The sequence below is a fragment of the Prionailurus viverrinus genome, chromosome B3, assembly GCF_022837055.1.
Source record: "Prionailurus viverrinus isolate Anna chromosome B3, UM_Priviv_1.0, whole genome shotgun sequence".
Lineage (NCBI taxonomy): Eukaryota > Metazoa > Chordata > Mammalia > Carnivora > Felidae > Prionailurus > Prionailurus viverrinus.
The window spans coordinates 25,514,989-25,540,589 of record NC_062566.1 but is presented as its reverse complement, the minus strand read 5'-3'; the positions used below and the strand labels follow the sequence as shown (position 1 = coordinate 25,540,589).

General features: G+C 34.3%; 1 protein-coding gene across 7 annotated transcripts in view; it reads left to right on the top strand.

The window, feature by feature from the left end:
* Window positions 1-25,601, top strand: part of PEAK1 (pseudopodium enriched atypical kinase 1) — a 316,915-nt gene that overhangs the window by 154,967 nt on the left and 136,347 nt on the right. For 6 of the 7 annotated variants that reach the window (XR_007153014.1, XM_047862945.1, XM_047862942.1 and 3 more), the window contains one exon: window positions 1,010-1,174. The exons of the other annotated variant lie outside the window; for it this stretch is intronic. The gene's annotated coding sequence lies outside the window, so the exon portion shown is untranslated. The remainder of the gene's footprint in view (window positions 1-1,009; window positions 1,175-25,601) is intronic. 7 annotated transcript variants of the gene reach the window in all.

Below are 25,601 nucleotides of genomic sequence, written 5' to 3'. Positions count from 1 at the left end.
TTTTGCCATTGTGTGTGTTATCCTGGGCATCATTATTTCATCTGCATATTGGTTACATATATATATACACATATATATATTCTTGGTAATATTTCTCCTACACACTGCTTAATGTTATTTTGTACCACATGAAGAGGAGATATAAGCACTGTGAGAACATTGGGTAGTCCTTTGATCATGGATAATCCAACTGTGTTGGAGTTTGATATTGTTTGATATGGTGCACAGATGAAAACTCCTGTTTCAAAATACCTTTCTGTTCTAAGCATTTATTGAAAGGTTCAATTCTGTATTATGTAATCACAATCAGGAATCATTTAAAAGTAATTACATTTATCTTTCTCTTTCTACTTAACTCTTAGAGTTATTTTCCTTATATTTGGTGTTATATAGAAAACAAATTAGAGGTTGTGTCAGTTTGAAAATACATATAATTGGTGCTCCAGAGTCAGAAATAGATAGGAATTTATTCATTTAATTTTAGGTGATTTCCTGTATGCCAAATTATAAATATATTTCATACTTGAGCCTAAAGTAAACTGCAAAGTAGCTAGAAACATTTTTGCATTTGGAGATACTTACTTTCATATTTTACAAAGGCTGTATCAGAATTAGACATTGATACTTTTAGAATTGGGTTCTTATAAAGATGAAGTTGGGTTTAATATTTCTCATTCAATTAATGCTCTTACATTTGGCTCTTACATAGCTCAAAACAGGTGTTCAAAGACAATCACATGAAATCCTAGAAAGTTTCAAGTACATCAGTGCTAGTTTGAGTCTTATAAATTACTTGGGTCTTAGGTATGACATAGATTGTTATTGAGGGTATAGGATTCTGTCCATGCCTCCACCTAAGTAAGGAAGTTACTTCTTAAATGAATAAGACTAATTATAACCGTTGACTGAGGGTGAAATTAAGAATATCTTAAAGGAAAGAAAAATGTCTAGTATATTTAAAACTAGTTTATTCTCCAATTTAGCTTTACTTTATTTTTCTCTCTTGCAGTAAACATTGCTGTCTTCTGAAAATAAGTTAAGGAATGAGAGGCAAGGAAGAAAGTACATTCATCCTGGAAGGACCCAAAGCACTTTGAAACTGTAAATGAGTGTAATGATAGCTGCTAAAACCACCTTTGTCACCATAATGGATGAAGAACTGCAAATTTAAACGGTAACCAGAATTTTCATATAGTGTTACACTTCCACCAAGAATTTTTATAGAACTTGAAAGGATTTCTTTTTAAATTTAAATATTTACCTTACAAATACCAAAGTATAGATAAAGCTGATAATTTTATGACTTATTTAGCATAGTCAGGTCTTTGTTTTGGCCCTTAATGTTTGGCCTTGATATTGCTCAAAAGAATTGTTTTTTTCCCCCAGGTTATGAACTTCTTAACTTAGAAACAAATAAGCTTATTTGAGTAGAAATATAGCATAGTACTAGTATATTTATAGGTCCATTCTTGACCAAATACTTTTCCTTTCACAGAAACAGCTCAGGCAACATTAAGTGGTAGCATGCTATCACATATGCAGAGGTTTTTTAGTCTTATTTTCTGAACTTTATTTCATGTTATTTTTAGTTTCCTTACTTGGTGTCTGATCTCTTGATCTTTTTGCCTTCATATCTGACATCTTCTTTTTATTTAATCATTTTTCTCTCCTTTGCCCATCCTTCTCAGGAATTTAGAGTTGTAAAAACAAACAAACAAAAAAAGAAACAAGAATCCAGAGTAGAAAAGAAGGAAAAAAACTGGAAAAAATTATAAATTTATTTCTTCTTGTGAAATTACAAGGACTATTACATTTTAAGTAGAGTGGAAAGCAACTGTAGAAAGACTTAAGATTCCTTGTCAGTCTTCTTAAATCTCCTTGATCTTCAGCCATAATTGTTTCAGTGAGTTTTGTAAGATTCAAATGTTTGCTAATTTTTAAAAAGCATCCTAGTGAACATTTAGAACTGTAATTCATTGGAAGTGTACTACTTTGATTTTGATGGATAATCATTTGTTTATTTGAGTCAAAATATCTTGGTAGTGAATGGGTACAATTGACTAAAACTAAGTCCCTCTAGTAAAGTGCAGATGTGAAAAATCAATCAAATACAGTATCAATTGCTAGTCCTAATAATTCTAAGGAATACAAGGCCTGTTTCAAGAGAACTATTCAAACTGAGAAATGTAACCCAGGATAAATATATTCTTTCAGCTATATACTAACATTTATAAAGTGTTATTTTGGTCAGACATTACTCCAAGAAAGAAGGTTGTTCCTCATGTTTTCTTTGTTTATAATTCTGCTTTACTTCTAAGCTACAACATAACCGGGTGTTATTTTTATTTCTTTTAACAATTTTATTATGAAAATTTCCAAGAATTAAGAAAAATTTGGAAGAATTTAACAAGAACGATGTTCTCATTATTCTTTCCTATGCTAACATTAACCTTGATTTTAAAAAATGCCTGAACATTGATTTTTTAAAAAACTTTTCCAATTGCTGGTTTAAACCTCTAGTTAGAACTTTTCTGTATTCTTGCCACAACCACCCACGTAGCAGCATTTAGCCCTTTCTAAATGTCCAGTAAATTCTTTATATTTCTCAACCATTAAAAAATAAAGTTGAAGAAAGCAACTTTTGAAACACAGCAGAAATTAAAGTACTGAGTGTTAACTTATGCAGGGAAGATAATACATAGAAAGTCATCAAATTTCTGTCATCACAAGTTTTCTTTCCCCATTTAATTATGTCTGATTCTATAATCTTATATAGCCAACAGTTTTATTAATGAGATTAATACATTAAACATTAAAAAAAAACAGTATTGTCAAAATTTTTACTGGTACCTTTACCACTCCTTATCAAACTCTTAATTCCATTAAATCCTTCTTTCAGTATTTTTGGTAACCAGTAATGGGATCATTGAAATCTATAGATACTAGGTATTTCCAATCATTAATTTCTACTTTTTTCACTACAATTTTTTCCTTTTTTTTTTGGCGGTGGTGGTGGGTTATAATGTCATCAAGAAGCAAACTGGAATACAACTTGACCTCACTACAAAATAAAAGAACTGCACTGATTCTCCCAAATAGCCCAGTTCAGAGGCCACGTAACTCACATCCATGATGTATATAGAATTTAAAAAGATCAGCTGTATTTACATATTTAATTTTGCTGGCCGCACTCAAGCTGAGTGCCTCCAAAATCCCAAATCTATGGCATTTGAATAGGGAATGGAATTCGATTTCTAATTGTGTGAATAACTGGATTTCTAATTTACAAATTTGAAATCCAGATTTCTAATGGTGCAAACTATCATGGCCACGTTGAAGAGGCTAAAATTTAAAAGACATTCCAGCTAGGTTAAAAGTAGAATCAAACACCCAGTTTTATCTAAATTCATTTTATGAACTTAAAATTATGGTTCTTAGGGTAGGGGATATGTTCTTGCAGATAGCAACACTACTCTAAACAATATATCCATCTAGAATCTTAAATTTATAAAGCTTGGTAGACCTTTAGAACATCCTCTACAGCACCTTTGTTTGCAAAACTGTCCTTATGGAGGGAGGCCTGTGTACAATTTCCCCAGACAAAAAGGAATTAAAAATAACAGTGGGGCACCTGGGAGGCTCAGTTGGTTGAGCATCTGACTCTTTTTTTGTTTTTTTAATTTTTTTTTAATGTTTATTTATTATTGAGAGACAGAGCATGAGCATGGGAGGAGCAGAGAGAGGAGGAGACACAGAATCTGAAGGAGGCTTCAGGCTCTGAGCTGTCAGCACAGAGCCTGACACGGGGCTCGAACTCACAAACCCAGCGAGATCATGACCTGAGCTGAAGTCAGATGTTTAACTGACTGAGCCACCCAGGCGCCCCGAGTATCTGACTCTTGATTTCAGCTCAGGTCATGATCTCGTGGTTTGTGAGATCCAGCCCCATGTCAGACTCTGTGCTGACAGCACGGAGCCTGCTTAGGATTCTCTCTACCCCTGTCTCTGCTTCTTCCCTACTCGTGTGTGTGCATGCACTCTCTCTGTCTCTCTGTCTCTCTCAAAATAAATAATAAAATAAAACTTAAAAAAATAACAGTAATTAATGTGTATTGAGTGATCATCATATGCCAAACATTGGGATTAGTGATTAATATGCATTCTCAAGTTTCACAACTGTATTTGATGTGGGTCTTATTATTAGATAGCTCCATTTTACATATGAGGAAACACGTTCTTGGAGAAGTTAAGTAAATTGCCCCACATCAAGTTTACTAGTTGGAGGTAGAGCCAGTTCTGTCTGACTTCACAGCTGGAGCTCTTCATCAGAGATGTGTTTTGGTTTACAAATGTTCACTACCACGTGTTGCGGTTGCTTCTTTGTGCAGCAGTAGATAACAAGTTCTTATTAGCAGCATCCTCATCTCAGCTCCCTTGAGGCACATATGATGTTTCTTTTGCAGCAACAATTTTATTTTGTCAGGAATTTATCATTATTTTGATTATATTTTAAAAGTGTTAGGTATTATGTAATAAAAACGATAATCCATTCCTAAATGAAGGCTAAGTTACTTCAAGATGATCTCAGTAGACCCACATTTTATTTGAGATCGAGACTTAGAGGACAGAGAAAGATAGTAGATATGAGTGGGGGAAAATGCAAAACTGACCTCCCTGGTCAGCTGTTCTCCCTTGAAGTCTTCTTTGCCTTTTTCTTTTCTCTTTATCACCAGAAGTTCTTCATTGGTTTTCAGTCTCAGAAACTGATACTATCACTAAAGACTAAAAAAATAAAATAAAATAAAATAAAATAAAGACTAAAATAGTAATGAATCCAGAGACCAATTTATCTTAATGGCATAAATTTTCTGTTAAATTTGTATATAGTCCCTTCATATAGATTCTTATTCTAAATGTAGATTCTTATTCTAAGTGTAGAAAACTAAGTATGGTAACCTATGATCAGGGTTTAAGACGATTAAGCCTATCACCAAGACTCAGCATATTAAATATAACCAGTTTTCCCCAAATGAATGTATAGGTTTAACTCAGTTCCTCAAATCCCAGCAAGATTTTTCATGTATGGTTTGCCATTTTCTACCAAGTTCTTTCTCTCCTCCCCATTATCACTGTCCCTCTGTCCCCCTCCACCATAAGAATTATAGCCAGTCCCCATTTGAGGACGGGTTGAGTGAATGTTTCAGCAATTGCATGATACGCAAACATATATAATCAAATGTTTTACTCATTTATAGCCATTTTTCAGTCCAAGGTTTAGTGAATCTTAATTTTCTGAGATTTTGCTTAAGTAAGAAGAGTGTTTCACCTCCCCGGAAAAGGAAGCTGTGTGTTAGGAGGAAAAACAAAAATAAAACAAAAGTTGTTACATTCTGGCTTTCTAAACTGAGGCTGTAAAATTCAAAATGATCCTGTGGAGTGAGAGATCTTCTGGGTTACACCCCTACCTTCTTGTGGGACTATCAACATACCTGAATAATGGAGTGAACTTCATGCCATTTTGTATTACTGATTCATTCATTCATCACACATTTACTTCATGCCATTTCGTATTACTAGCTCATTCATTAATCAGATATTTACTTGGGAAAAATAATATTTGCAATAGGTAAAAATTTTTAAAACTATTTTGTGCTAACATAGTATCAAGTGGTTTGTATATATAGCCTCTCTTGGCTGTAAGCATGTCACTGTGGAAGATACAAGGGATACATAAAGAGGGGTATATAGTATAAGTCCTGTCCTCAGAGGCTCACTATCTAGCAGGGCAGGCAAACATATAAAGAGATGTAGCAGTGTATCAAGTGGTTAATGGAAATATGACCGAGAATTGTGACAGTGCTTTTCCTACCTGGGAAGAGTGAGGGAAGGTTTCCCAAAGCACAGAAGTATTAACATAATTGTTACTGGATAACATAGGACTTTACTGCCAGGGAACAAGCTAGAGAAAAAGAATTATAGGCAAAGGGAATAACATGTGCCAAGATATACTTACCTTTTCTAGGGGGGGAAAAGTCACAGACTTTTAAAGTTGAAGAGGTTATCTGAGATATTTTATTTCAGTGTCCTTGCTTAACATAAAAGGAAATGGAAGCCCTTGGAAACAAATGTACTTGCCCCAAAATTACTCAGAAATTACAGTATCACTTCAAGTATTCTCTCAAACTATATACTAAAATATATAAAATGTTATTTTGGCCAGATGTTACTCCAAGAAAGAAGGTTCTTCCTCATGTTTTCTTTGTTTATAATTCTGCTTTACTTCCAAGCTACAACATAACCAGGTGTTATTTCTTTTAACAATTTTTTTATTATGAAAATTTCCAAGAATTAAGAAAAATTTAGAATCATCTAACAAGCACCTGTTCTCTCATCGCCAATAATTAAATGAATGCTAACATTCTGTCATTCTTGCTAAAGAAATAAAACAATTTAGGAACACTTGAGACCCTCTTTATATCACTCTCCAATCTCATTCCTATCCTCCTTCTTCCAGAGAAAATGTTCTACGAGGTTCGTGAAATATATTCTTATGTGTGTATTCACAAACAATATGCAGTGTAAATGATGACATTTTGCATTTGCACTTTTGCATCTTTCATTGATACAGTTTTGCATCTTTCATTGATGCGTGATGTTTATTGTATTTTTTCACATAAGTTCAAATTAAAATAAAACACAGTGGAGTAGATAGTATACTCTAGGCAGTTGTGGAGATTTGTGGTTGTGGCTTTGTTCTCTTCTTGCTACCCAAAGTGCTGCTGTCATCTTAGTAAATCTGTATTATGTTTTGGAAGAATGTAATTCCATCATTATGTAGCTTTTCATATATATATATATATACACACACACACACACATATATATATGAAAAGCTACATAATGATGTATATATACATATATATATGCATGTGTGTGTATATATGTGTGTGTGTGTGTATATACACACACACCCATACATATTTTTAAAATATGTATTTAAATATTTAAATTTATTTAATATAAATTAAATAATTTAATTTATTTAATTTATAATTTAATAAATAATTTAATTTATAATTTAAATATAAAATAAATTTAAATATTTAAAAATACATATTTTTTAAAATTTTATTTTATTTTTTTCTGAGAGAGAGCACACACGCACATGAGTGAGGGGACACACACAGAGAGAGAGAGAGAGAGAGAGAGAGAGAGAGAGAGAGAGAGAGAATCCCAAGCAGGCTCCACACTGTCAGTGCAGAGTCCGATGTGGGACTCAAACCCATGAACTGCAAGATCATGACCTGAGCCAAAGTCGGATGCTTAACCAACTGACCACCCAGGTGCCCCTTAAGATTTTATTTTTAAGTAATGTCTAACCCACTGTGGGGCTTGAACCTACAACCCCAAGATCAAGAGTCGCATGCTCTACCGACGGAACCAGCCAGGTGCACCTTTTCAAATATATCTTTAAAGATGTGTTGGGAAAACAGTTATTCTTGTGGACTTACATCTTCTGTAACATTAGATTTTTACAATTTTTTACCACTGAAATTAGAAATATTCTCTAGTATAGTCAAATGAGCAAGAAATGACTGTATCATGTGGTAGCAATTCTTCCTCTAGACGTGTATTATTGGCAAGAAGATAATGATGCTATGTAGTAAGCCAGTGGTGCTGTGTGGGAAGAGGTGGCCTCTGAAAACACTGTGACAAGATGACCCAGGAAGAGGATGTTTATCTGAACTTTGAGAAGAGTTTAGAAGTCCTTTCACCAAAGGCCTGGCCGTGGGCATGGAATGATGGAGGGAGAGAGAGGAATCTGCAGGAATTGTGAAGATTACTGTAGGTGTTGAGAACATATTTTTGTCCTTGGATTCATTGTGCCAGCTGTAATTAGCAGTAAATATTTTAAGTTAATGACACTCAGCTGGAACACCACGAAACATAGGAGGCAATTGAAGAGCATAATAGACGCAGAGAACCCCCATGTTTCTGTTACTAGAAGGAAAAGTCACCTACCATGCTCTTATAATAGTGAAAAACTGGAAATCTGTAAGAATGCTTCTAACAGACGAGCTAGTTATTTTCAATCCTTCTGATAACTTTAATTCTGAAGTAGTTGTCCCCATGTAGTAGCAACTGAATAATGGAGGAGAGAAAATGGTATTATCATTCTGGCTTATATATTTTAAAGATTAACCGTTTTGGCACACAGTCACAGGAAAGCTTATCTAAAATTGCCAAATTGTAAAAATGGAAGGAAACTATTGATCCCTAAGAAATCATTCTTCTTGGAATCAGGCCCAGCTTTTGTGTCCTTCTGATGGTTTGGCGTATAGAAAGGGAGGAAAACATAGAACATTCTGCTACTGTAGCATCTGATGGTATATAATGGGCCATTGTATAACTGGCAGGTAAGTTTCATATGAGGAAAGTTTAAAAGGAAACAACACACAGATGCTTTGCTTAGATGCAAAATGGGAGAAATACAGTCACTATCTTCATTTCCAGATAGATTTCTTAAATAGCATTTCTTTTCTACCCACTGCCCATCCATCAAGAATGGAAAATCGCTAGGACTCTTGGACTCTTATGTACACCATCCCCAAATCATCAGGCATGTGTCCGAGGTTAAAAAAAAAAAAAAAAACAAAACAAAAAACGGAAAATGGCATTGTTGGCAACGATGTGAGGACATTGGAACCTTCATACATTGCAGGTGGGAATGTGAAATGTTTCAGCTGCTGTGAAAGTTAGGTGGTCCCTCAAAAAGTTAAGCCTGGAATTATCAGATAACCCAGCAATCTCACTTCTAGATGTATACTCAAAATAATTGAAAACAGGGTTTCAACAATGTGTATACAAATGTTCATAGCAATACTACCCACAGTAGCCAAAAGGCAGAAAAAATTTAAATATCCATCAAGAGAAAATATGGACAAAACTTTGGGCCTATAAATTAAAAAGCTTAAATGGAAAAAGTTTTTGAATGACCCAAACTACCAAAGGTCTTAAGAAAAGACAGGTGACTTGAATAGTCCTGTATAATTAAAGACATTGAATTTGAGGTTTAAAACTTCCCACTCAGTGCAAAGAAAACTGTAAGCCCAGATGCCTTTATTGGCAAATCCTACCAAACATTTAAGGAAGAAATAATATCAATTCTACACAAATGGCAAGGAAATAAAAAAGTAAAATAGACTTCTTTACTAAGTCAGTGTTGTCATGATATCAAAACAACCTAAAGAAACTACAAAATTGGAAACTATAGACACAGGCTCAAAAATCTTTAACAAAATATTAGCAAATAAAAAATAGCAAAAGGTAGAAGTCATAAATTATGATTAAGTAGGCCTTATTTCAGGAATAGACAGTTTTAATCTTCAAAAACAAATCCGTGCAATTCACATATCAACAAAAAGGAAAAAAAAATACATGATTATCTCAGTAGTTAGATATTGCATCAATTCATGATAGAGAACTCTCAACAAACTAGAAATAGAAGGAATTTCCTCAACCTGGTAAAGGGAAAATATAAATATCCTATAGCTAATATCATACTTAATGATGGAAAATGGAATGTTTTCCTCCTAATATGGAAACAAGGCAAGAATGTCAACATTGTACTAGAGGTCATAGCCAGTTCTATAAGGGAAGAAAAAGAAAATTAAGACAGATTGAACAGGAAGAAATAAATATATTTGCAAATAAAATAATGAAATAATTTTCTATGTAGAAAATCCTGAAGACTCTACCCCCCAAAATCTGTTTTTACTATTAATAAGTAAATTTACCAAAGTCATGGGATACAAAGTCATTATATAAAAATAAATCAGGGGCTCCTGGGTGGCTCAGTTGGTTAAGTGTCTGATTTCAGCTCAGGTCATGATCTCACAGCTTATGAGTTTGAACCCCACGTTGGGCTCTGGTGTTGACAGCTCAGAGCCTGAAGCCTGCTACGAATTCTGTTTCTGTCTCTCTCTCTGCCCCTCCCTTGCTCATGCTGTGTGTGTGTGTGTGTGTGTGTGTGTGTCTCGAAAATAAACATTAAAAGAAAAAGATTTAAAAATAAATCATATTTCTATATACTAGTAATTAACAATTGGAAGTTTAAATTTTAGAAAACACCATTTATAATGGTACTATAAAATATGAAATATGTATAAATCAAATGAAAAATATTCAGTGTCTGTGTGCTGAAAACCTACAAAGCCCTGATTAAAGAAATCAAAGAAGATTTTATTTATGGAGAGGGATACTGTGCTCAACTATTGAAAGAGTCAATATTGTTGAGATGTTGATTCTCCCAAATTGTTCTATAAATTGAATGAAAACCCTATCAAAATCCCAGCAGGAAACATTTTGTAGCAATAGACAAGCTGATTCTAAAATTTATTTGGACAGGCAAAGGAACAAGAAAAGCCCAAACAGTTTTGAGTAGAAACAATTGAAGGACTCAGACTACTTGATATCAAGATTTAGTGTAAAACTAAGGTAATCAAACAGTATATTATTATATGATTATTAAAAGAAAAAACACATAGATCCATGGGAAAGAATAAGCAGTTCAGAAATAGATCTATACATATGTGGTGGATTTTTCGACAAAGGTGTGGAAACAATCCAGGAAGAAAGATTAATCTTTTCAATAAATAGTACTGAACACTTAAAAACAAAACCAAAAATAAAAGGGTATTAGCTCTTGCCTTGATGTGGGCCTCAGAGGTAAATTAAAGAGAGGAGATGGTAAGAAATTCACCTTATAGATGTAGAGGAAGTAAGAAGACTGCCCCAAGAATGGAAATATCAAAATGGTAGAGGGAATTATTGGAAAACAGCATCATTTGAGAAGCATTATGTGTTATAGGAAATGTATATACATTATGAATAAATAAAGCTTCATTTAACTATGTTAGACTTGAGGGGCGTTATATAGGTCCCTTGAGGGAATCATGTAAAAACAATAACAAAACATTGATAAGTGTTATCACACTGGTTGGTGTCCAGAGAAGGAGAGTAGTTAATATCTACTTACATTCATCCTGAATAGGCTTCCTTTGCTAGCCCGCTGAGCTCTGAGTCCACTGAGGGATGTTAATTGATTCACTGTCCCTTTGAGGACTTTGAGAAATTGCTGTTAATCTGATAGTCAGATAAAATCCAATATGGGATGTCTTCCATCTGCTGCCATTTGAATCTGTGATAATTACCTAAAGCTCAAAGAATAGACAGAGTGAAGGAACCTGATGTGGTTCCCTTTTATCTTTCCTCTTAGCTGTCATTTGATCTGCATTAAAGTGGGTAGTCTTTCTCTTGCCTCTGCTTGCTGGCCATTTTGTACAATCTCTATCACATAAAGAAAGCAGCAGAGGAATTTTTCCAAAATCTGTCAAAACTCTGTAGGAATGAAAGATCACTTCCCCATAAAAGAGTTTCCATGATACTCCACACATGGAGAAGAGGAGTTGGAGTTGCATGTGATCATTTTGGCCAACCATCTGTGGGCTTCTAACGTACATTCTCATCTCTTATGAAGGATTTTTCATTGCAACTTGTACTCACTCTTTCCTTAAAATAAGTACTACTATTATTCTCCCTCAGTCTTCTATCGCATAGCAAGAGCATTGGTGGAAATTGCTTTTCCATAAAAAGAACTGTGCCACCTACTCTTCAAATGCCACTGATTAAGAAGATCATTGATCTCCCCTCCCCCCCAACCCCTGGGGAATAAATTAGGCTTTCCCCTGAGAGTAGAAAAAATAATGGGATGTAAAGAATTAGGATGGCTGTGTGTTATGAGGAAAGTGTTTAGGCAGTTGCCATGGAAATAGTATGTAGACATTCAAACCAGGAGCTTTTGATATCTGTTTTTGCCAAATATAAATCAGATATGAGTAACATTCATTCCCATTCTTGGCTCAGATTTAGTCTGACGTGTAGTTATGTAAAATATGCTCCTGATATAGCATATTTGGTTAATATTTGCAGGAAATGAGCAATACCAGGGGCTGCCATGTTTTAAGATCATATTTGGGGCATAGAGGAGGTGATTCTCAGCAAATGATTCCTAAAAATAAATAGCACTATCAGAGTGCCCACAGCTGGGTTTCCCTATGACATTCATAATTAACAGAACTAATTAATTTTTTCTTAGTGAAACATGCACAATGTTGGACTTAATTTGTATTAGTTAATTGCTTGTGAATGATGTCAGATTCTGAAAATGCATACTTTAAGACTTTATTCTTAATGTATTTCACAGGTGGAGTAAAACCCAACAGGCATTATTTCTGAGTTACTGTTATACTTTTCTGTCAGAAGACATCAGTTAGCCTTTGATTTCATGCTTTCTAAGTGAGGCATGATAGAAATCTAGAGATGGTATATAGGAATTTTGGAAATACGGAGAATTTGACAAAATTTTCCACAGCTTGAACTTTTTTTACTAATTCCAGAGATAATACAGACAATGCAAAGACTCCCTGCAGCCACTGCCTTTTAATGGGCACACAAGCCAGAACAATAGGAAAATCTAAAAATTATTAGAATATATACTCTATTCATGGAAAATAGTATGTTACCTACTAATTCCAGTACCTCATCCTTCTATGCCAACTTTGTTAGCCATTTCATAGTTCATAAGTTTATCTTTACCCTGTGTATTTTCTCCTGTCTCAGATTTCCTCTGAGACTTATTATGTACTTTTTAAGTAGATACCCTAGAGGTTTGCTTTCTTATTAATGCAGTAATAGAGTATATGGTCCAATACATATAACAAGTAATTTAATGAGACCAAATAGTTACACAGATGGAACAGTGGGGAAGTACTAATCAGAAAGAGTTTTTCAGAGGAAGTGATTTTCAGTCAAAATTTCAAGATAAAAAACCTTCCTTGGGTGCCTGGGTGGCTCAGTCAGTTAAGTGTCTGACTTTGGCTCAGGTCATGATCTTGGAGTTTGCGAGTTTGAGCTCCACGTCAGGCTCAAAGCCCTCAGTGCAGAGCCCGCTTCAGATCCTCTCTTACCCCCTGTCTCTGCTCCTCCCCTGCTTGTGCTCACACTATCTCTCAAAAATAAGTAAACATTAAAAAAAAAATTTCTGAGGTCATTTATACAATTTATTACAGAGGTTTTAAAATTAAAAGTATCTGTGCTATTTAGGACATAAAGATGTTTGCAAGGATTATGTTAGGAGGGTGTCTTCACTAAAGCGTGTCTATATTGGATGAAATCTGGAAACAACTTAAACATCAAAATATAAAGGAATGGGTAAATAATAGGATAAATCTAGAAAATGAAAATATACTGCCATTTAAAGTAAGGTTATAGAAGAATACATATTGATATGGAAAACTATTCATGATACATTGTTCAGTGGGAAAATCAGAATTTTGTTTGGAATTCTATCACATCTGTGGATCATTTTGGAGAAAATTGACATCTTTACTATGTTGGATCTTATACTCAATGAACACAGTATGTCGCTCCACTTATTTAGATCTTTGATTTCTCACATTAGCATTTTATGGTTCTTAGCATACAGTTGCTGTATCTGTTTTCTTAGACTTGTACACTTAGGATTTCATTTTTATTCCTTTCTTTTTGCAGATGTTAAAGGCATTTTTAAATATTGGTTTCCATTTGTGTATTGCTTGTATAGAGAAGTGCAGTTAATTTTTGTGTGTTGACCTTGTATCCTGCAAACTTACCATACTCATTTATTAATTCAAAGAGGTTTTTTATAGGTTCTTAGGTATTTTTTATGTACACAACTTCATGTCATCTGCAGATTGGCACAATTTTATTTCTTCCTAATCTGTATGCTTTTTAATTTCTTTCTTTTGCCTTTAGCAGACTGAATACAACATAGCACTTCCAGGATATTGTGGAATATGAATGGTGAGAGTGGGCATCTTTGTCTTATTCCCTATTTGGGTGGAAAAGCTGATTTTTTACTATAAGTATGATGTTAGCTGTAGGTTTCTGTAGATGACTTTTAATCATGTTAAAGAAGTTCTATTCCTAGTTGGCTGAGAGTTTTCATTATAATAGGTATTGGATTTTATCAAATTTTCTTCCTCGGGCTGTTAATATGGTGGGTTACATTGATTAATTTTTTAATATTGAACTTACATTCCTAGGGTGAACCCCACTTGTTTAGGGTGCACTATTCTTTTTATATATTACTGGATTTGATTTGCTGACATTTTTCTGAGAGTTTTTATATTTATGTTCATTAGCCATACTGGTCTAGTTTTGATTAATTGATTTTGGGAATTGTGTGCTGTTTTGCCTGGTTTTGGCATCAGAATAAAGCAGGTATCGTAAAATCAATTGGAAGTATTCCCTTCTTTTCTACTTTCTAGAATATATTGTCCAGAACTGGTATTATTTCTTCTTTAAATGTTTGGTAGAAATCAAGAGTAAAACCAACTAGTACTGGAGTTGTTTTGTTTTGTTGTAGAAGGCTTTTTACCTACAAGTTCAGTGTCTTTTATAGTTGCAGGGCTCTTTAGTGTATCTGTTTTTATCTCAGGTGAGTTTTCGTGGCTTGTGATTTTCTTTTTTTTTTTTAATTTTTTTTTCAACGTTTTTTATTTATTTTTGGGACAGAGAGAGACAGAGCATGAACGGGGGAGGGGCAGAGAGAGAGGGAGACACAGAATCAGAAACAGGCTCCAGGCTCCGAGCCATCAGCCCAGAGCCTGACGCGGGGCTCGAACTCACGGACCGCGAGATGGTGACCTGGCTGAAGTCGGATGCTTAACCGACTGCGCCACCCAGGCGCCCCGTGGCTTGTGATTTTCAAGGAATCTATTTATCTAAGTTGTCAAATTTAAATGTGTAGAATTGTTCATACTGTTTTAATATCTTCCAGGTCTGTAGTGATATCTTTCATTCCTCATACTGGTAATTTGTGTCTTCTCTTTGTCAGTCTCACTAGAAATTTATAAAATCGTTAATATTTTCAAAGAATCAGCTTTAGGTTTTATTGTTTTCCTCTTTTCTATTTCAGATGTTCCTGCCTTTAGCTTTTATTATTTTTTTTACTTCTGCATGCTTTAGTTTTATTTTTGTCATATTCTAATTTTTCATGGTAGAATCTTAGATTATTAGATTATTGGTTTGAGACTTTAATTTTGTAATATAAACATTTAATACTATAACTTTCCCTGTAAGCACTGCTTTAACTGCATCCCACAAATTCAGAAATTTTGTAATTCTAATTTCCCTTTAATCTTCCTCTTTGAATGAAGGGTTATTTAGACCTTTTCCAAGTGTTTGGAGAGTTTCCTGTTACCTTTCTTTTATTTTCTATTTCTTAAGGTCAGAGAACATTCATTATGATTTCTGTTCTTTTAAATATCTTAAGATTTCTTTCATGATCTAGGTTATGGCATATCTTGGTAAATGTTGTACACTTGAAAAGACTGTATGTTCTGCTGTTGTTGGATAAATAAAGCATTCTATGAATGTCCATTTCCATCGATTGATAGTATTGTGTGGCTCTTCTATATCCTTACTGATTTTTTTGTCCACTGTTTACTGAGAGAGGAGTATTGCAGTGTCCAGCTGTAATTTACAGATTTATCTATTTCTCCTTTCAGATTTGTCAGTTTTTGCTTCTTGTATCTTGAATCTATCTTTTTAGGTTCATTTAAGAGTGGTTATAGCTTCTTAGTGAATTGACATTTTTATCATTATATAAGGTTCCTCTTTATCCCTGTCAATTTACTTTGAAGTCTACTTTGATAATATAACCATTCCAGCTTTATTTTGATTAGTGCTTTTATTTCATATTTTTCCTTCTTTTTACTTAAAAATTACTTACTTTGAGAGAGAGAGAACTCATGAGCAGGGGAGGGAGAGAGACAGAAGGAGAGAGTCCAAGCAGGTTCCACACTCCTCACTGAGTCTGATGTGGGGCTCAACCTCACAACCATGAGATCATGACCTGAGCCTAAATCAAGAGTCAGACACTTAACCAACTGAGCCACCCAGGTACCTTCCTTTTTTACTTTTAATCCACCTATATCATTTTTTTGAAATGAGTCTGTTGCAGATGCCAATATTTAGGTCATGATATTTAAAATCCATTGTGACAGTTTCTTTTAAATGGTGTGTTTATACAATTTGCATTTAATGTAATTGATATGTTTGAGTTTAGGTCTACCATTTATTTTCTGTTTGCTTCCTCTGTTTTGCGTCCTATTTTCTCTTTCTTTCCTCATTTGAACATCTTTTGGTTTTCCATTTAATTTACCTATTATGTTTTTTTACTGCATGTCTTTGTAAAAAAAAAAAATTAGTAGATGCTCTAGGGATTACAATGTACATATTAAGCTTTTTGTAGTCTACTCAGAATCAGTATTTTACCACTTCAAGTAAAATGTAGAAACCATATCACCGAATAGGTGACTTTCCTCCCTCCCCCCCATGTTAGGTTATAGTTACCTTATATATTACGTTATATGCATTGAAAATTCCATCAGACAGTACAGTAATTTTTGCTTTTAGCTGTCAAACGTATTTTAAAGAATTCAAGAGGAGGAGAATAGTCTATTATAGTTATCCAGATATTTACCATTTCTCTTTTTCATTATTTATTTTTAATCTTCCAAATTCCATCTGATAACATTTCTTTTTGTCTGAAAAATAGAAAAAGCAGCTCTTTTATAGCATACCTGCTGGAAACCTTTTATGTTGTTCTTCTTCATCTGAAATGTCTTTGACTTTTGTATCTGAAGAACATTTTTGTTGAATATAGAATTCTTGGTTGACAGTTCTTTTCTTTCAGTACTTTAAAGATACTGTGCCACTTCATACTGGCCTCATGGTTTCTGATGAGAAATTCATGGTCATTCAAATCAGTTCCCTAAAAGTGTTGTTTTTCTTTGGCTGGTTTTAAGCTATGTTTCTCTTTTTAGTTTTCATCAGATTGATTAGGATCTGTAGGCTTATCCTTTGTTGAGTTCACTGAACTTATTTAATCTGTGGATTTATGTGTTTTGCCAAACTTGGGAATTTCAGACATTATTTCTTCCAATGTTTTTTTAGCACCATAATCTTTTTCCTTTCCTTCTGGGACACCAGTGACATAGATAAAAGACCTTGGGTTATTTTTCCACAGGTTCCTGAAGCTCTCTTGATTTTTTTTTTTTAATTTATTTTGGGGTGCCTGGGTGGCTCAGTCAGTTAAGTGTCTGACTCTTGATTTCAGCTTAGGTCATGATCTGACAGTTCATGGGATTGAGCCCTGCATCAGGCTGTGCACTAATAGTGAAAATCCTGCTTGGGATTCTCTTTTTTCCCCTCTGTCTGCTCCTTCCTCCCACCCCTCAAAAAACAAACAAACAAAAACATTAAAAAAATTTCTCTTTATTGTTCATATTATATTGTATAATTTCTATTAAACTATCCTCACATTAACTCTTTCCTTTTATCATCTGATACTGAGCTCTCCCAGTGAGTTTTTTCATTTAAAATGTATTTTTTAACAAAAACCATAAGTAACAATAAGAAAAATAGGAAGCACAAAAGCCAAAAAAAAAAAAAAAAGCTGTATCTGTTAAAAAATCAGTCAAGAGAAGCACAAAGTAAAAGGATGTAAAAGATGATATCAAGTATATGAGATGTGAAGGGGAAAAGAGTAAAGGATGAGTTTAAAATTAAGCGAACATCAGCTTAATATAGACTGCTATATACAGAAGATGTTACCTGTAAACCAAATGGTTTATCAAATGGTTACCAAATGGTAACCAGAAATTAAAAAACACTAACAGATATGCAAAAAGTAAAGAGTAAGGAACTCAAGTGTATCACTAAACAAAACCAGCAAACAATGAAAGAAAGAGAAGAAAGGAATAGAGAAAAACTACAAAACAAAAACAATCACAGAACAAGTAACAAAAGGGCAAAAATACATATCTATTAATAATTGCTTTGAACGTAAATGGACTAAATGCTCCAATCAAAAGACATAGCATGAGAGTGGATAAAAAAATGAAACCCATCTATATGTTGCCAACAAGAGACTCAGGTTACACCTAAAAACACCTGGAGATTGAAAGTGAGAGGATGGAGAAATATTTATCATGCAAATAGATGTAAAAAGAAACCCAGAGTAGCAATACTTATATCAAACAAAATAGGCTTTAAAATAAAGTATGGAAAGAGACAAAGTAGGACACTAATACTAAAGGGGACAATCCAGCAAGAAGACATAACAATTATAAATATTTATGTATCCAACATGTAAGCACCCAAATACATAAAACAGTTAATAATAAACATAAAGGAACTAATTGATACTAATACAATAATAGTAGGGGACTTTAACACCCCACTTATATTATAGACAGATCATCTAAACAATGAACAAGGAAAACAGTGGCTTTGTTTTTTGTTTTGTTTTCTTTTTTTTTAATGTTTATTTCTTTTTCAGAGAGAGACAGAGAGACAGAGAGACAGAGCACAAGCAGAGGAGGGGCAGAGAGAGAGGGATACAAAATCCAAAGCAGAGTCCAGGCTCTGAACTGTCAGCTCAGAGCCCAACAAGGGCTCAAACCCACGCACTGTGCTATCATGACCTGAGCCAAAGTCGGACATTTAACCGACTGAGCCACCCAGGTTCCCCAACAGTGGCTTTGAATGACACAGTGGACCAGAGGGATTTAATATATATATTCAGAACATTCCATCTTAAAACAGCAGAAAACACATTCTTTTCAAGTGCACATGGAACGTTCTCCAGAACAAAACACATATTAGGTCAAAAATAAGCCTCAGCAAATTCAAAAAGAGTGAAGTTATACCATGCATCTTTTCTGACCACAGTGCTATAAAATTAGAAATCAACCTTTAGAAGAAATCTGGAACGATCACAAATACATGGACGTTAAATAACATGCTACTAAATAATAAATAGGTCAACTAAGAAATCAAAGAAGAAATAAAAAGTTACATGGAGAGAAATGAAAATGAAAACACCATGGTGCAAAATCTTTGGGATGCAGGAAAAGCAGTTCTAAGGGAAGTTTTATAAAATACAGGCCTACTTCAAAAAGCAAGAAAATTCTCAAATGAATGACCTTACCTTAAACCTAAAGAAGCTAGAAAATGAAGAACAAACAAAGGAAGGAAATAATAAAGATTCAAGTTTGAGACCCATGTTAGGGGCGGAAATTACTTTTTAAAAAAAGCATAGAGCAGAAATAAATAGAAACTAAAAAAACAATAGCACAGATCAATGAAACCAGGAGCTGGTTCTTTGAAAAGATCGACAAAATTGATAAGCCTCTAGCCAGACTCATCAACAACAAAAAAAGAGAGACAGAGGGAGAGAGAAAAAGGAGTCAAACAAAATTACGCATGAAAGAGGAAAAATAACAACCAACACTACAGAAATACAAACAGTTGTAAGAGAATATTGTGAAAAACGATATATCAACAAATTAGACAACCTAGAAGAAATGGATAAATTCCTAGAAACATTTAACCTACCAAACTGAGACAGGAAGAAATAGAAAATATGAACAGACTAATTACCAGCAATGAGATTGAATCAGTAATCAAAAAAGTCTCCACAAAAGAAGTCCAGGACCAGGTGGCTTGCAGGCAAAAAAAAAAAACAACACACACACAAAAAAACACCACAAAAAAGAGAACTACAGGCCACTATCTCTGATGAACATAAATGCAAAAATCTCAGCAAAATATCAGCAAATAGAATCCAACAATACGTTTTAAAAAATCATTCACAACTGTCATGTGGGATTTATTTTTGGTTAGTGAGGGTAGTTTAGTATTCACAAATCAATTAACATGATACATCATATCAATAAGAGATAGGATAAGAACCATTTGATCCTATCAATAGATGGAGAAAATGCATTTGACAAAGCAGTATACCATACATTCGTGATAAAAGCCTTCAACAAAGTAGGTTTAGAGGTAATATACCTCAACATAATAAAGCCCATATATGAAAAACCCACTATCAATACCATCCTCGATGGAAAGAAACTGAGAGCTTTTCCCCTAAAGTCGGGAATAAGACAAGGATGTCCCCTCTCACCACTTCTATTCAACATAGTCTGGAAGTCCCAGCCACAATTAGACAACAAAAAGAAGTAAAAGGCATCTGAATTGATAAGGAAGAAGTAAAACTTTCATTCTTTGCAGATGAGATGATGCTATATATAGAAAACACTAAAGGTAAACAAACAAACACTGTAACTGATAAATGAATTCAGTATGGTTTCAGGATACAAAATTAATGTGCAGAAATCTGCATTTCTATACACTAATAGTGAAGCAGCAGAAAGAGAAATCAAGAAAACGATCCCATTTACAATTGCACCAAAAATAATACAACACCTATGAATAAATCTAACCAAAGAGGTGACAGACCTGTACTCTGAAAAGTATAAAACAGTGATGAAAGAAATTGAAGATGACACAAAGAGACATTCCATGCTCATAGGTGGAAAGAAGAAAATTGTTAAAATGTCTATACTACGCAAAGCAATCTACACGTTTAATGCAATCCCTGTCAAAATACTAGGAATATTTTTCACAGAACTACAACAAAAAAAATCCTAAAATTTGTATGGAACTGCAAAAGACCCCAAATTGCCAAAACAATTTTGAAAAATAAAAGCAAACTTGAAGGTACCAAAATTTCAGACTTTAAGTTACATTACAAAGATTTAGTAATCAAAACAGTATGGTGCTGGCACAAAAATAGACACATAGATCAGTGGAACAGAATAGAAAGCTCTGAAATAAACCCACAATTATATAGTCAATTAATTGTTGACAAGCAGGAAAGAATATCCAATGGTAAAAAGACAGTCTCTTCAACAAATGTTGGTGGACAGGTACATGCAAAAGAATGAAACTGAACGAGTTTCTTTAACCATACACAAAAATAAATTCAAATGGATTAAAAACCTAAATGTGAGACCTGAAACCGTAATATTCCTAGAAGAGAGCACAGGCAGTAATTCCTCTGACATTGGCCATAGCAACATTTTTCTAGATCTGTCTCCTGAGGCAAGGGAAACAAAAACAAAAATAAGGTATTGGGACTACATCAAAATAAAAAGCTCTGCACAATGAAGGAAACAACAAAACTGAAAGGCAACCTACTGATGGGAGAAAGTATTTGCAAATGACATATCCTATAAAGTGTTAGTATCCAACATATATGAAGAACTTCTACATATCAACACCCAAAAAACAACCCAATTTAAAAATGGGTGGAAGGAATGAATGGACATTTCTCCAAAGAAGACATCCAGATGGTCAGCAAACACATGAAAAGATGCTCAAAATTACTCATCATCAGGGATATGCAAATGAAAACTACAATCTTATATCACCTCACACCCATCAGAATGGCTAAAATCAACAACACAATAAACAGCGTGTATTGGCAAGGATGTGGAGTAAAAGGAACCCTCTTGCACCGTTGGTGGGAATGCAAACTGGTGCAGCCACTGTGGAAAACAGTGTGGAGTTTCCTCAGAAAGTTAAAAATAGAGCTACCCTATGATCTGGTAATCATACTACTGGGCATTTACCCAAAAAAATACAAAAACACTAATTCAAAGAGATACATGCACTCTGATGTTTAAAGCAGCATTATTTACAGTAGGCAAATTATGGAAGCAGCCCAAGTGTCCATTAACTGATGAATGGGTAAAGAAAATGTGATACATATGTATGTGTATGTGTGTGTGTATATGTGTATATATATATATATATATATATACACACATATACACACACACACACACACACATATATATATATACATACATATGCACATATACACGGTGGAATATTATTAAGCCATAACAAAGAGTAAAACCTTGCCTTTTGCAACCACATGGATGGAGCTAGAGAATATAATGCTAAGCAAAATAAGCCAGAGAAAGACAAATACCAAATACCATATGATTTAACTGAAATATAGAATTGAAGAAACAAAACAAAGGACCTGAGGAAACAGACTCTTAACTATAGAGAACAAACTGATGGTTACAAAAGGGGTCAATGGGTGAAATAGGCAATTGGGATTAAGGAGTGCACTTGTGGTGATGAACACTGGGTGATATATGGAATTGTTGAGTCACTATATTGTACACCTGAAGGTGGTATAACACTGTATGTTAACTATACTGGAATTAAAATAAAATATAATAAAATAAATAAAATGTATTTTTCAGTTCTAAAATTGCCCATTGATTATACCTTCTGTTTCTTTGCTGTGACTTTCTAGCTTTCCTTTTGATTCAAGAGCTTTTACCCTTACATGATCAAGTATTTTCTTAATATCCACTTTAATGTCTTTGTCAGATATTTCTACCATTTTTGTCATCTTGTAATTGTCATCTGTTGATTGTTTTTTCCCATGGGGTTCTTCACTTACCAAGTAATTTTGGATACCCTGGATATTTTGAATATTATGAGTCTCTATTATTAATACATTGAACCAATCTCTTATTTCCATTTCTACAACATGCCCTTGCCCACAGATTCTGACAGGATTCTGATTGGCTTTTCCCTCTCCCCCCACCCCCCCACCCCCTCAGGTGCTTAGCTTCAGTTTTCTCTGATCTGTTAATTTACATTATTCTCTCAATGAATATTTATTTGGTACTCACAGGGTGCTAAGCACAGTTGTAGGCACTGAGGGTTCCTTAATGAACAAAACAGACAAAACTGCTTGCTTTTATGGAGCATATGTTCTGGCAGGGGGAAACAAACATCAACAATAAAGCTAACAATTAAGTCGCATTACCCATTAGTAGGTGATAATCTCCTGTGGGCAAAAATATAGTATGATAGTGGGATTGGAAGTGGTAGACTGGTGTTGAAATTTTAAATAGGTTAGTAAATATAGGACTCATTGATAAGGGGACATTTGAGCAAAGACTTGAATCCATTTACCTTCTTTCCAGCTTCTAAAAGTTCATTGAATTTGTCATCTGAGTCTATCTCTTCTCTTGTTCTTCATTCTTTTACTATTACTAGAGTGAAGTTTTAGAGCCAAGAAAAATTCCTATATCCAACCAAAAGATCTATAAGAGCAGTTCTATGGAAAATTAAATATAACAATATTTATATGGTTACTGGTGGTTTATTCCCCAGGGTATTTTTTTCTTATATTTTCCTAAGTGAAATAAAAAGTAATTTTTTTTTTTGTAATGGAACTATAATCATTTGCTTCTTATAATTTCTTAATCTTTTTTACTTTGTGTGTCCTCTTTGGACAAGACCCAGAATACTTTTAATGATTTTATTTATAAGAAGTACCAGAAATTTTTCTTATTTATTTATTTTTATTGAGGTAAAAAATGGACATAACAAAAATAATCATTTTAAAGTCACAATTTAATGGCATTTAATACATACACAATGTTGTGCAATCTCCACCTCTATCAAGTTCCAAAACATTTTCATCACCCCCAAAGGAAATCCCTTATCCATTAAGCAGTTATCCTCTAACTTACTTTCCCCCATCTCCTATCAACCCCTAATCAGTTTTCTATTTGTATGGTTTTACCTATTCTCAGTGTTTCATATGAATGGAATCATACAATATGTGACTGGTTGTATATGGCTTCTTTTATTAGAATAATGTTTTCAAGTTTCATTCATGTTGTAGCATGTACTGAGATTTCATTTTTACAGCTGAATAGTAGTCCATCATGTATTTATGGTACATTTTGTTTATCCATTCATCTGTCAGTGACACTGGGTTGCTTCCACCACCTTTTGGCTGTTGGGAATAATGCTGCTATGAACATTTACTTACACGTATCTGTTTTGAGTTCCTCTTTTCAGTTCCTTTGCGCATACACCTAGCAGTAGCATTGCTAGATTTTGTGGCAGTTCCATGTTTAAAAGCTTGAGGGACTGCTACAGTGTTTTCCACAGGAGCTGTACCATGTTATAGTCTCACCAGCAGTGTATGAGATCTGCATCCTTACAAATTCTTGTTATTTTTCATTTTGATGGTTATGGTCATCCTAGTGGATTAATGTTTTATCTCATTGTGGTCTTGATTTGCATTTTACTTATGACCAATGATGTTGAGTACCTTTTTGTTTGCTTGTTGGCCATTTTTTATCTTTTTTGGGGGGGAAATAAACTCAAGTCCTTTGCACATTTTTTTTTTAATTTTTTTTTCAACATTTATTTATTTTTTGGGACAGAGAGAGACAGAGCATGAACGGGGGAGGGGCAGAGAGAGAGGGAGACACAGAATCGGAAGCAGGTTCCAGGCTCTGAGCCATCAGCCCAGAGCCTGACGCGGGGCTCGAACTCACAGACCGCGAGATCGTGACCTGGCTGAAGTCGGACGCTTAACCGACTGCGCCACCCAGGCGCCCCTCTTTGCACATTTTTAATTGGGTTCTTTGTCTTTTGTTGTTGAGTTGTGAGTTATTTATATCTCCTAGATAAAAGTGTTTTATCAGATATGTGATATACAAGTATTTTCTCTCATTCTGTAGGTTGTCTTTTTATATTCTTAGTGGTGTCTTTTGATGCACAAAAGGTTTTAACTTTTTTTGAAGTTATTTTACTTACTTTGAGAGAGAGAGAGAACAGGAGGGACAAGTTGGTCTCTTAAACTGACTGAGCCACCCAAGTACCCTAAAAGTTTTTAATTTTGAAAGAGCCTAATATGTCTATATTTTCATTCATTGCTTGTGCTTTTGATGTTATATCTAAGCATTCATTGCCAAATCCAAAATACTGAAGTTTCCCCCCATGTTATCTTCTAAAATTTTTATAGTTTTAGTGCCAACATTTAGGTCATTGATCAATTTTGAGTTAATTTTTGTATATGAAGTGAAGTAGGGAGTCCAACTTCATTCTTTTACATGTCTATATTAATTGTACCAGCACCATTTGTTGAAGAGATCATTTTTTACCCCACTGAATGGTCTTAGCACCCTTGTCAAAACTCATTTGACCATAGATGTAGGGGTTTATTTCTGGACTTCCAGTTCTATTCCATTTGTCTGTCCTTGTGCTAGTACCATGTTATTTTGATTACTGTAGCTTTATAATAATTTTCAAATTTGGGAAGTGTGAGTTTTCCAACTTTTTTTTCTTTTTCAGGATTTTCTTGGTTATTCAGGGTCCCTTCCAATTCCATATGAATTTTTTTAATGTTTATTTATTTTTTGAAAGAGAGAGCACATGCATGTGAGCAGGGGAGCAGGGAGGGGAGGGGCAGGGACAGAGCGGGGGGAGGGGAGGGGGGGGGGGACAGAGGATCCCAAGCAGGCTCCATGCTGACAGCAGAGAGCCCAATGTGGGGCTCAAACTCATGTGCCTTGAGATCATGACTTCAGCCAAAGGCAGACACTTAACCAACTAAACCACCCAGCTGCCCCAATTCCATGTGATTTGTGCAATCAGCTTGTCAATTTCTACATAAAGGGCAATTGAGATTCTGATATGGATTGCCTTGAATCACTAGATGAATTGGAGGATATTGCCATTTTTACAATATTAAGTTTTTCAATCCATGAACGTGGGAGTTTTAAAAGTTTATTTAGGTTTCTTTTCATTTCA